This window comes from Trachypithecus francoisi, unplaced genomic scaffold, assembly GCF_009764315.1.
Source record: "Trachypithecus francoisi isolate TF-2019V2 unplaced genomic scaffold, Tfra_2.0 Lachesis_group2, whole genome shotgun sequence".
NCBI lineage: Eukaryota > Metazoa > Chordata > Mammalia > Primates > Cercopithecidae > Trachypithecus > Trachypithecus francoisi.
Genome location: NW_022681465.1, coordinates 120,609,865 through 120,621,293, shown reverse-complemented (window position 1 = coordinate 120,621,293; position 11,429 = coordinate 120,609,865).

The following is an 11,429-nucleotide window of genomic DNA, read 5'->3' as shown; positions in this document are numbered from 1 at the left end:
ATGGTGACTTCAAAGGGACTTTGAGACCACTTACATCACAGTAGAGTTTGAGGTTCCCTCTCATCATAAAAATAATAGGTGCCACCTCCCGCCAGGGTCAGTGAGTGTCTGGGTCTGCGTGGGTGCCTCCCAGCAGGGCTTCTCCATGATGTGTGTGCAGACCACTTACGGATCATTAGAAGAGCCTGACTCAGCAGTTCAGGGCCCTCAGGGTCGGCATTTCTGACCATTCCCATGGGATGCCCATGCTGTTGATTTCTGGACAACTCATTGAGAAGGAAGGCTTCTTCCCCCAACCTCATCTAATCAACCCTCATCTCTCGTTGACAGGATTTAATTTATTTTAAAAAGCTGAGGGATTTTCCCTTTGAAAGAGAGGCAGACAGGCCTTAAGCAATCTTTTTTTATTATTATTTTTATTTTTTTATGAGACAGAGTTTTGCCCTTATCGCCCAGTCTGGAGTGCAATGGTGCAATCTTGGCTCACTGCAACCTCTGCATCCCGGGTTCAAGAGATTCTCCTGCCTCAGCCTCCTGAGTAGCTGGGATTGCAGGCATGTGCAACCACGCCCAGCTAATTTTTGTATTTTTAGTGAAGACAGGGTTTCACCATATTGGCCAGGCTGGTCTCAAACTCCTGACCTCAAGTGATCCACCCATCTCAGCCTCCCAAAGTGCTGGGATTACAGACATGAGCCACTGTGCCTGGCCAGCCTAAGCAATATTTAATCTGCCTTTGGAACAGGCGGTGCTGACATGGCAAGGTGAGCAGATGTAAGTAAGATACCTGTGGGTACAACAAACTCAGGCTTGAGACGTCCTCCCTGAGCTGTGAAAGAGGGGCGTATAGACTTTGGGTTTTGGAGGCAGAAAGGTAAAAGTTCAAATCCCAGCTCTGCTACTTACTAGCTGGATGGCCCTGGGTAAATCATGTCACCTCTCTGAGCCTTAGTAAATGGGGCTATAAAATGGGGGTAAACTCTACCCCCGAGGGTTATGGTACAGAACAAATGAGAAAACACACATAGAGCACCTTGCATCTGCCCAGCACCTCATGTCTGCACAATAAATGGTAGCTTTTCATTTACCCAGCAAAGTCAATGAACACCTGCTAATTTCCTGGTGTGTTCTACTTACTAGACATATAAAGGGAAAAAACAGATATGATGATCAGAATAATGCACCCCAGAGATGTCCATGTCTTAATCCCTGGAATTAGTGAATATGTAACCTTACATGGCAAAAGGGATTGTGAGATGCAATTAAGGCTAAGGACTTTGGAATAGGGAGATTATTCTGGATTATGTAAGTGGGTCCAGTGTAATCATGTGGGGATAAAGGCAAAGAAACTTTCCCGGCTATGGTCAGAGAGAGCTGCAATGGCTTCGAAGAAGGAGCAAAAAGCCACAAGCTAAGGAATGTAGGTAGCCTCTAGAAGCTGACAAAAGAAGAAAAAATAGATTCTCCCCTAGAGCTTCCAGAAAGGAATGCAGCTTAGACCTTTGTTGCACTTCTGACCTACAGAACTGTAAGATAATATATCTCTATTGTTTTGGCTGAGGGCACGGTGGTGCATGCCTGTAATCCCAGCACTTTGGGAGGCCAAGGTAGGTGGATCACCTGAGGTTGGGAGTTTGAGACCAGTCTGACCAACGTAGAGAAACCCTGTCTCTACTAAAAATACAAACAATTAGCTGGGCATGATGGCACATGCCCGTAATCCCAGCTACTCGGGAGGCTGAGTTAAGAGAATCGCTTGAACCCGGGAGGTAGAGAGGTTGCAGTGAGCCAAGATTATGCCATTGCACTCTAGCCTGAGCAACAAAAGTGAAACTCCATTTCAAAAAAAAAATTTATATATATATGTATTGTTTCAAGCCACAAAATTTGCATTAATTTGTTACAGCAGCAACAGAAAACGTCCAACTGACACGATTTCTGCTCTCACGAAACTCTAATGTGGACAGATGCAATAATTGGGTAAATGAATAAGTGAGCAAGGAAAGATTGAGTTACACTCCATGAACACATGCAGTGATGAGACAGAAAATGAGTTTGGGGGAATGGGTGCCCAAAAAGTCCTCTCTGAAGAGCTGGTGTTTCCGCCAAACCTCAATAACAAGCAAGAACAAGGCAGAAAGAAAACAGACCCATGCAGAGGGCTTGGCAAGTGCAGGGCCAGTAGTAGAAACAAGCTGGGTGTGTTTTCCCATGGAATGGTGGCCAGTGACAGGGGAGTGGCCTGTGAAGTTGGAAAGGCCTGTGATGGACCAGACCAGGAAGGAGCTGGATTCTAAGTGTGATTTCTATTCTTCTGGTGTATCACTGAGCATATTCTGTATGTCAGAGAAAGTCACCCAGACTTGGCAGAGAGCCAGAGACGTGGCATATTGGTTTGCCTGAGTGCTTTGCTATAACAAAGTGCCCTAGACTGGGTGGCTTGAACAACAGAAATGTATTGGGATTTTTATCTCAATACATTTTATTCCAAATGTAATATCAAGGTATCCGCAGTGTTGGTTTCTCCTGAGGCTTCCCCTTGGCTTGTAGATAGATGGCTGTCTTCTTCTGGTGTCTTTATGTGCTCTTCCTTCTGTGCGCGTCTGTCCCAATCTCCTCCTCTTATAGAGACATCACTCATGACTGGGTGTGGTGGCTCACGCCTATGATCCCAACACATTGAGAGGCCAAGGTGAGATAATTGCTTGAGCCCACCAGTTCAAGACCAGCATGGGCAACATAAAGAGAACTCATCCCTATAAAAAACAAAAAATAAAAAGTAGCCGGGTGCGGTGGCATGCACCTGTAGTCCCAGCTACTCCAGAGGCTGAGGTGGGAGGATCACTTGAGCCTGGGAAGTGGAGGCTGCAGTGAGCCGTGATTACACCACTGCACTCCAGCCTGGGTGACAGAGTGAGACCCTGTCTCAAAAACAAAACAAAACAAAATACAAAAAACAAAAAAAATCAGTTATGTTGGTCATTAGGGCTCACCCATATGACCCCATTTTACCTTAATCACCTCGATAAAGGCCTTATCTCCAAATACAGTCCCATTCTGAGACACTAGGGGTTGGGTCTTGAACATGTGAATTTGGGGAAGATACAATTCAGTCCATAACATCTGGAAATGTTGGTTCCTAATGATGGTGGTGATTGCATTGCCAAGACCCATCTTTAGAAAACTGTTTGAAGGAATCTGCTTCACAAACCACTTGATTGGAGTGGAGGAGGCCTCCCAGAGAGCAGAGATTTGGATGTTCTTTTGAGAAGATGGTGTTTTGTTAAGCACAGAACCGAGCAACAAGGAGCCTGGGGGTGTGCCAGGCTGGGGCACAGTGTAATTGTTCTACAGAGGAAGGGAGAGAGGAGCCACCAAGGTTGTGCACTGTGATGTCCAGAGCTGCTCAGTGGAAAGGAGAAATGAGAAGTGGCCTGGTTAATGGCAATCTTTAAGCAACATACTGTGCTATAAGAGCTTCTCTTCTTGCTTCCTCATGAGACCATCAGTAAATTTCACATTCTGTAAGCAAACTATTTAGAAAAGCTCAAAGGGGAGGATGGGGAGATCCTGATGTACAGTTTACATTTACAATGCTGTACACAGTATAGAATACGGACACATTGTGTCCAGAGTTGGTTCCTGCTGGTGGGTTCGTAGTCTCACTGACTTCAAGAATGAAGCCACGGACCTTTGCGGTTAGTGTTACAGCTCTTAAAGGTGGCACAGACCCAAACAGTGAGTAGCAGCAAGATTTATTATGAAAAGTGAAAGAACAAGGATTCCACAATGTGGAAGGGGACCTGAGCAGGTTGCCACTGCTGGCTGGGGGGTGGCCAGCTTTCATCGCTTATTTGTCTCCTCCCATGTTCTGTTTCTGTCCTATCAGAATGCCCTTTTTTCAATCCTCCCTGCAATTGGCTACTTTTAGGATCCTGCTGATCAGTGCATTTTACAGAGCACTGATTAGTGCATTTTACAGAGCGCTGATTGGTGCGTTTTACAGAGCACTGATTGGTGCATTTTACAATCCCCTTGCTAGCTACAGAGTACTGATTGGTGCATTTTACAATCCTAGCTACAGAGTGCTGATTGGTGCATTTTACAATCCTCTTGTAAGACTGAAAAGTTCTCCAAGTCCCCACTTGACCCAGAAAGTCTAGCTGGATTCACCTCTCAATATTATGTAGGACCTCATAACATTTATATAGTGTATTACAGTGGGTTTCAAACTTTTAGTAACAGAACATTTGGTCCACATTAAATCTTATGCCAACCTAAGTAGAGCAGCTGCTCCTCTTCCCCCATCAAGACTTTTCTGAATTTACCGAGGCTTCAAAGGCACAGTTTCAAATGACTGGAGCACTGAATATTTCTATAATTTCCTAAGCAGTAAAGGGACCCTGGATGAGAGTGGCATTGGGCCTCTCCAGAATCACTCCTGATTCCACTTCAAACACTGTGTCCAATCCCCAAACTGTTCCCATTAGAAGAGCAGGGGACACATGCACTTTGAAAACCATCAATATATTGTGTTTCTAAATAAAAACCCGGCTGGGCACAGTGGCTCATGCCTGTAATCCCAGCACTTTGGGAGGCCGAGGCGGGCAGATCGCCTGAAGTCAGGAGTTTGAGACCAGCCTGGCCAACATTGTGAAACTCTGTCTCTACTAAAAATACAAAAATTAACTGGGCATTGTGGTGCATGCCTACAGTCCCAACAACTCAGGAGGCTGAAGCAGGAGAATCACTTGAACCTGGGAGGCAAAGGTTGCAGTGAGCCAAGATTGTGCCAATGCACTCCAGCCTGGGTGACAGAGTGAGACTCCATCTCAAAAAAAAAAGAAAAAGAAAAAGAAAAGTATACAGTGATTAAATAAAAACCCTGTTGCAAAGAGGATTGGGGAATGTCCAGTGTCCTCAAGCTTGAGTCAGGTTGAGACATGGTATGTCCCTGTGGCAGGCAGCCTAAATCCTGCCTGGCTCTAGCATCTGCTGTCATCCTGAAGTTCAACTGAGTAAGAATAATACTGCAACTTTTGGGCTATTTTTCCAAAAGTTGGAAAATGTTGGCATTGCTGAATCCACCCTGGCTAAAGTTAAGAGAAACTGTGTCCCAGCTTGCCTGGCCCAGTCACCTGGAAACAGGATGCTGTCTGGCTAATGGTGCCAAATCCATGGTGTAATCTAGCCCTTTGTGAGAATTTAGAGTGACTCTCTCACAAAGTGCTTTTCACGGTTCATCTAGTTAGTGGGGATCTAGCTATTAGCTATTCACCCCTTGCTAGAAATATACAATATGACATTGAGTATAAAGTCCATGACGAAGAAGAAAGGCCCATGTCCGTGGCTAGAACAAAATGATTTAATCCACCAAAATTTCTTTCAGGGAATGCACTTTAAGAGTTAGAACAAATATTTGGGGGAGCAAGTGGGTAGGGGTATGGATGGCCAGGGCTGCTACTATACAACTTCAGAATATACTGTCTCTTGGAGTTGTACAACTCGGGGGTACTGGGAGACCCCGATGGCATACATCGATAACAAATATGGCCCCTATATTGCATTCTGGCAAAGTCAGCCCTGTTTCCTAGTGGGCCCAGTCTTGGAGAAATCCCAATAATTTACTTAAGTAAAAACCCGGCTGGGCACAGTGGCTCATGCCTGTAATCCCAGTAGTTTGGGAGGCCGAGGCAGGCGGATCGCCTGAGGTCAGGAGTTTGAGACCAGACTGGCCAACATGGAGAAACTCCATCTCTACGAAAAATACAAAAATTAGCTGGGCGTGGTGGTGCACGCCTGTAGTCCCAGCAACTCAGGAGGTACTGGGAGACCAATTATTGTACTGATCATTATCAGGACAATATCAAATCAGTATCATTACCTTGTAGGGAGCAGTATTTCTTTGCACAACTCAAGGGAAGAAGGGCGGAGAGAAGAACACTATTTGGTGGTTGCATTTAAGATTTTGATGTGAACTATAGGATCAGACCCCACCCTGTGATCACAGAGATCTTCTGAAAAATCTACAGGTGTACAGGAATGCTTTTTTTTTTTTTTGGTGAGTAGCAATGGGGAGGCTGGGTTCTGAGTCCAGACTGAACCTGTATCAGGGAGGAGGGACATCTGGTTTACAACAGTGATGACTCTTTTTCATTCATTTATTGAGCACCTACTGTATATAGGCAGTGATGCAGGAACAGGGAGCATACGTGTTCTAAATAGACAAGTACACATTTGTTGTGTGTGATAAAATACACATAACTTAAAAGTTACCATCTTAACTGTTTTTAAGTGTACAGTTCAGTGGCATTAAATGTGTTCATATTGTTGTGCAACCATCCCCATTGTTCATCTCCAGAACATTCTCATCTTGCAAAACTGAAACTCTACCCATTAAACAAAAACTCCCCCTTGCTCTCCACCCTCGCAACCACCATTCTGTTTCCTGTCTCCTTGAATTTGACTGCTCTAGGAGCCTCATTTAAGTGGAATCATACAGTCTCTGTCCTTTTGTATCTGGCTGATTTCACTTAACATAACATCCTCAAGGTTCATCCATGTTGGAGGAACGTGAATCTGAACATGGATCTGAACACAGATGATCAGAATTTCCTTGCTTTCAAAGGCTGAAGAAAATTCCCTTGAATGGATAGACCCCATTTCATTTATGCATTCATCTGTCCATGGATACTTGGGTTGTTTCTACCTGTTGGTTGTTGTGAATAATGCTGCTGTGATCACGGGTGTATCCAAATTATCTCTCCAAGACCCTGCTTTCAATTCTTTTGTCTATAAACTGGAAATGCAATTGCTGAATCACATGGTAATTCTGTTTAAATTGCTGAGGAATGGCAAGATTGTTTTCCACAGTGGCTGTACCACTTTATATTCCCACCAATAGTGCACATGGGTTCCAATCTCTCCACATCCTTTATTTATTTATTTATTTATTATTTGTTTTTGAGACAGAGTCTCACTCTGTCACGGGAGTGGAGCGGCGCGATCTCGGCTCACTGCAAACTCCACCTCCCAGGTTCACACCATTCTCCTGCCTCAGCCTCACGAGTAGCTGGGACTACAGGCACCTGCTACCACACCTGGCTAGTTTTTTTGTTTGTTTGTTTTGTTTGTTTGTTTTTTTTTTTTTTTAGTAGAGATGGGGTTTCACTGTGTTAGCTAGGATGGTCTCCATCTCCTGACCTCGTGATCTGCCCGTCTCAGCCTCCCAAAGTGCTGGGATTATAGGCATGAGCCACCGCGCCCAGCTCTCCACATCCTTTTTAATGCTGTTTAAACAATAGTAGCCATCCTAATGAACAGAGTTTTGATTTGCGTTTCTCTAAGGATTAATGATGTTGAGCATATTTTCCTGAGCTTGTTGGCCATTTGTTTATCTTTTCTGGAGAACTGTCTATTCAAGGCCTTTCCCCTTTTGTAATTTGGGGGTCTTTGTTGTTGAGTTGACAAGTTTGAATTTTTGAGTCCTTGTAAGACCTATTTAATTTTTCTGGCCTTTGACTACCAAGATTCTAAGACAACCCTCATTGACAAAATAAATAGTCTATGACAAAGACTTCCACACGTCACAAAACGAGTCGTAGTTCTAAATCTTCCAGACTTACCGTGCTTAGACCCAGTTCGGAACAACTTTCAGCTTCTGAGAAGAAATTGGGACTATCTAAGGCCCAAGCATATGGCTTACATTCCTCTCATCTAACCAGTTCTCATCTGGGTAGCCTTCATTTAGCCTTCATTTTGCAGGGGGTGGAAATACCCTTTACCCAGTTCCAAAACTGCAGCTGCTGATGTGTGAAAAAAAAACCCAAAGTCACATGTCCCACAAGCAGCTGCCTTTTGACTTGAGTGTTTCTACATAGGAACACTTTTCCTTGAAAACAAGGAAGACTGCATGATAAGTATTGAGAAAAATTTCTCTCTTCTGATACCCCAAAGCAAAATTGAATTGGTACAGGATTTAGGTTGTTTATTCTTAAGAATATGCTTTTTCTCACTTTAATACTTGCAAATTTGAGTCTACAGGGCAGTTACACAATAGTATACCTAAATGTGTATTTTTAGCCCCAAGACATTGGTATGTTCCTGACTTTGTACAAGGCCTGCACACTGTCTTCTGACCTGTATGCACAGTGTATTGTAGAATGCATGTTTTGTCGTATACTGTGTAGTGCATTAAATAGCTGATCATCAGGACCACAGTGAGCCTGACTATGTGCCAGTCATGTTGCTAAGTATTTTATGTGTATTGTGAGTAGTAACCAGGAAGAATCAGAAGCAGGAATCCCAACTCTGACTATTACTAGCCTTGAGATACTACCAAGCTACTGAAGTCTCAGTTTCTTTATCTGAAAAATGGAAATAATTTTGAGAGGTGAAACCAGCTGGATTTCTGGGTCAGGTGGGGACTTGAAGAACTTTTCCGTCTTACAAGAGGTTTGTAAAATGCACCAATGAGTGCTTTGTAAAAACGCACCAATCAGCGTTCTGTGGCTAGCTAGAGGTTTGTAAAATGCACCAATCGGCACTCTGTAAAAATGCACCAATCAGCCTTCCGTGGCTAGCTAGAAGTTTATAAAATGGACCAATCAGCACCCTGTAAAATGAACCAATCAGTGCTCTGTAAAATGAACTAATCAGCAGGACATGAGTGGGGACAAATAAGGGAATAAAAGCTGGCCACCCCCAGCCAGCAGTGGCAACCTGCTGGGGTACTCTTCCATCCCCTGGAAATTTTGTTCTTTTGCTCTTCACAATAAATCTTGCTGCTGCTTAATCTTTGGGTCTACACCACCTTTAAGAGCTGTAACACTCACCATGAGAGTCTGTGGCTTCATTCTTGAAGTCAGCAAGACCACGAACCCACTGAAGGAACAAACTGCAGACACAATATTATCATCTTTCCTCAATTCTAAGATGCGTAATTTTTCACATTTTAGCAGATCTGGAACCAGAGCATGTCACACAATCAAAAGAGTTTTAGATTCAATAAAAAATAGTATAAGCTCTTCAAGATGTTGTCATGAAAATTAAAGGAGATCCCACTTATAAAATGTGGAGCATTGGCTCTGAGGCATGGTAGTCCTGAAATGCATATCAGCAAATACAACTTAATCTGTGTCTCCCACTCCAGGCACCCCCATAGCTGTTGAATGGACAACCTGCCCCAAGCAGGACCCTGATTTCTGTGCCCCACTTCTACCCTTGCCCAGTTTTTCCCTTCCTAGTGTACAGCTCTACCTTCACCAGTTGCTCCAGGCCAAATATCTAGGAGTCCTCTCTGAGTCCTCTTTCCTCATTCTGAGATAAAATTCATCCCAAACCCTGTCAGCACCATCTTCAAAATCTATCCAGAACCTGACCACTTCTCACCACTCCCACGACTACCAGAGGCACCATCACCCGTTACCCTTCTCATGACATCAGTCTCTTCACTCAGCTCCCATGAATGCCCCTCCCCTCCTGGCTGTACCCCTCCCCTTTTAGATACTCCATCCACACAGCAGGCAGAAGGATCCTTTAAAACCCAAGTACCTCACCTCCTCACTACCCTCTCATAGCCTCTATCCCACTGACAACACCATCCTCATCTCCCTGCCTGCAGAGTGCTACATGACCTGGTGTTATGAATTGAATTGTGTCCCACCAAAGTCATATGTTGAGGCCTTACTTCCAAGGTGACTATATTTGGAGATAGGGCCTTTAAGGAGATAATTAAGGTTAAATGAGGTCATGAGGTGGGTCCCTAATCTGATGGGATTGGTGTTCTTATAAGAAGAGGTGGCTGGACATGGTGACTCACACCTGTAATTCCAGCACTTTGGGAGGTCAAGGTAGGAGGATCACTTGAGGCCTGGATTTCAAGACCACCCTGGGAAACATAGCAAGACCTGGTCTTTACCAAAAAGAAAGAAAGAAAGGAATCAAATTACAAATTAAAATAAAAACAAGAAGAAGAAATAGCAAAACACTCTCCTCCTGCTTGTACAGAGGAAAAGTCATATGAGAACACAGCTAGAAGGTGGCTGTCTGCAAGCTGAGGAGAGAGACCTCACCAGAAACCAAACCCCACCAGCACTTTGATCTTGGATTTCAAGTCTCCAGAACTGTGAGAAAACAAGTATCTGTTGTTTAAGCCATGCAGTCTGCAGTAGTCTGTTGTGGCAGTCTGCACTGACTAACACGTGGCCCTTCCTGACCTCACTTGCCCTTCCCAAGACTCTTTTCCTCCAGCAAAGTGTTCCTCTGAACACACACACACACACTGGCCTCATTGCTGTTGTGTGAAGCCACTAAGCTCATGCCGGCCTTATAGCATTTGTAATTGCTGTTTCCTCTGCCTGGAATGTTCTTCTCTCTGGTTTTTGCTGAGCTCACTCCCTCACCACCTTCAGGTTTCTACTTGGTGTCACCTAAGAAGACATCTCTATTCATCCTAAGTAAGACTTTCCTTTCCGGATCACCTTCCACCCCCAATCTTGTTTTATTTTTCTCCGCAACACTGACATAATAATATATACTCATTTGCTTATTGTCTCTCTCTCTCTGTGACCAGACTAAAAGCTCCTTCCAGAATAAAAGCTCCAAGATGATCGGTCTCAGATCTCTCCTTGAGAAAATCAGAGATTGATCATCTTGCTCCCTGCTGCATCTCAGCACCCAAACAATACCTGGCATATAGTAGGATTGCAACATATGCATGTTGAATGACTAAGTGAATGAATTAGTATGTATTGTGCTTGCTTTATAGACATATGAGTATATGTATGTATACATACATGTAACATGTGTATGTATTTACACACATATATTCATCTATATATTTGTATCTATATCAACATCTGCACCTACCTATAAAGCAGGACATGTCCATTTGTAAAGCGGATACAGACCAATAATTTACTTCTGATTCTATATGGATGGAGGAATTCTAGTGGCAAAATAATGTGTTTGAAAACCAAAAGCCCAAGGTCACACAGTTGCTGGTCCATCAGAGGCCAATTTCATTATCACACTAGATTGGCTCTTGAAAATCTCACTATAAATTATAGGAAGAAAGAAATTCAAATGAAAGAATAGTAGAGCTACGGGGTTATTTGAGGTTCTCTAGTTCAGAGTCAACAAAAAGTGTGCTACTCCTCTCCCATCTCACACCCTTGGCAGACATCACTAATGAATTATGGCACTTTCCACCATTGAACTTCTGAGTCCTATTTAGCATAATGCCTCAGGCAGACTTAGCTGCTCAAATGAAGTGATTTGTCATCCCAAATCTAGCCCACCCTAATCAGTTTTTGGATTGAGTCTGAGGCCCAGAGAGGAGCATTCATTTGTCCCACATTGCACAGCATGCCAGAGCCAAGGCCTGGGTCACCCAAAGCTGACCTTACTTGTGTTCCTATGGTCCAACA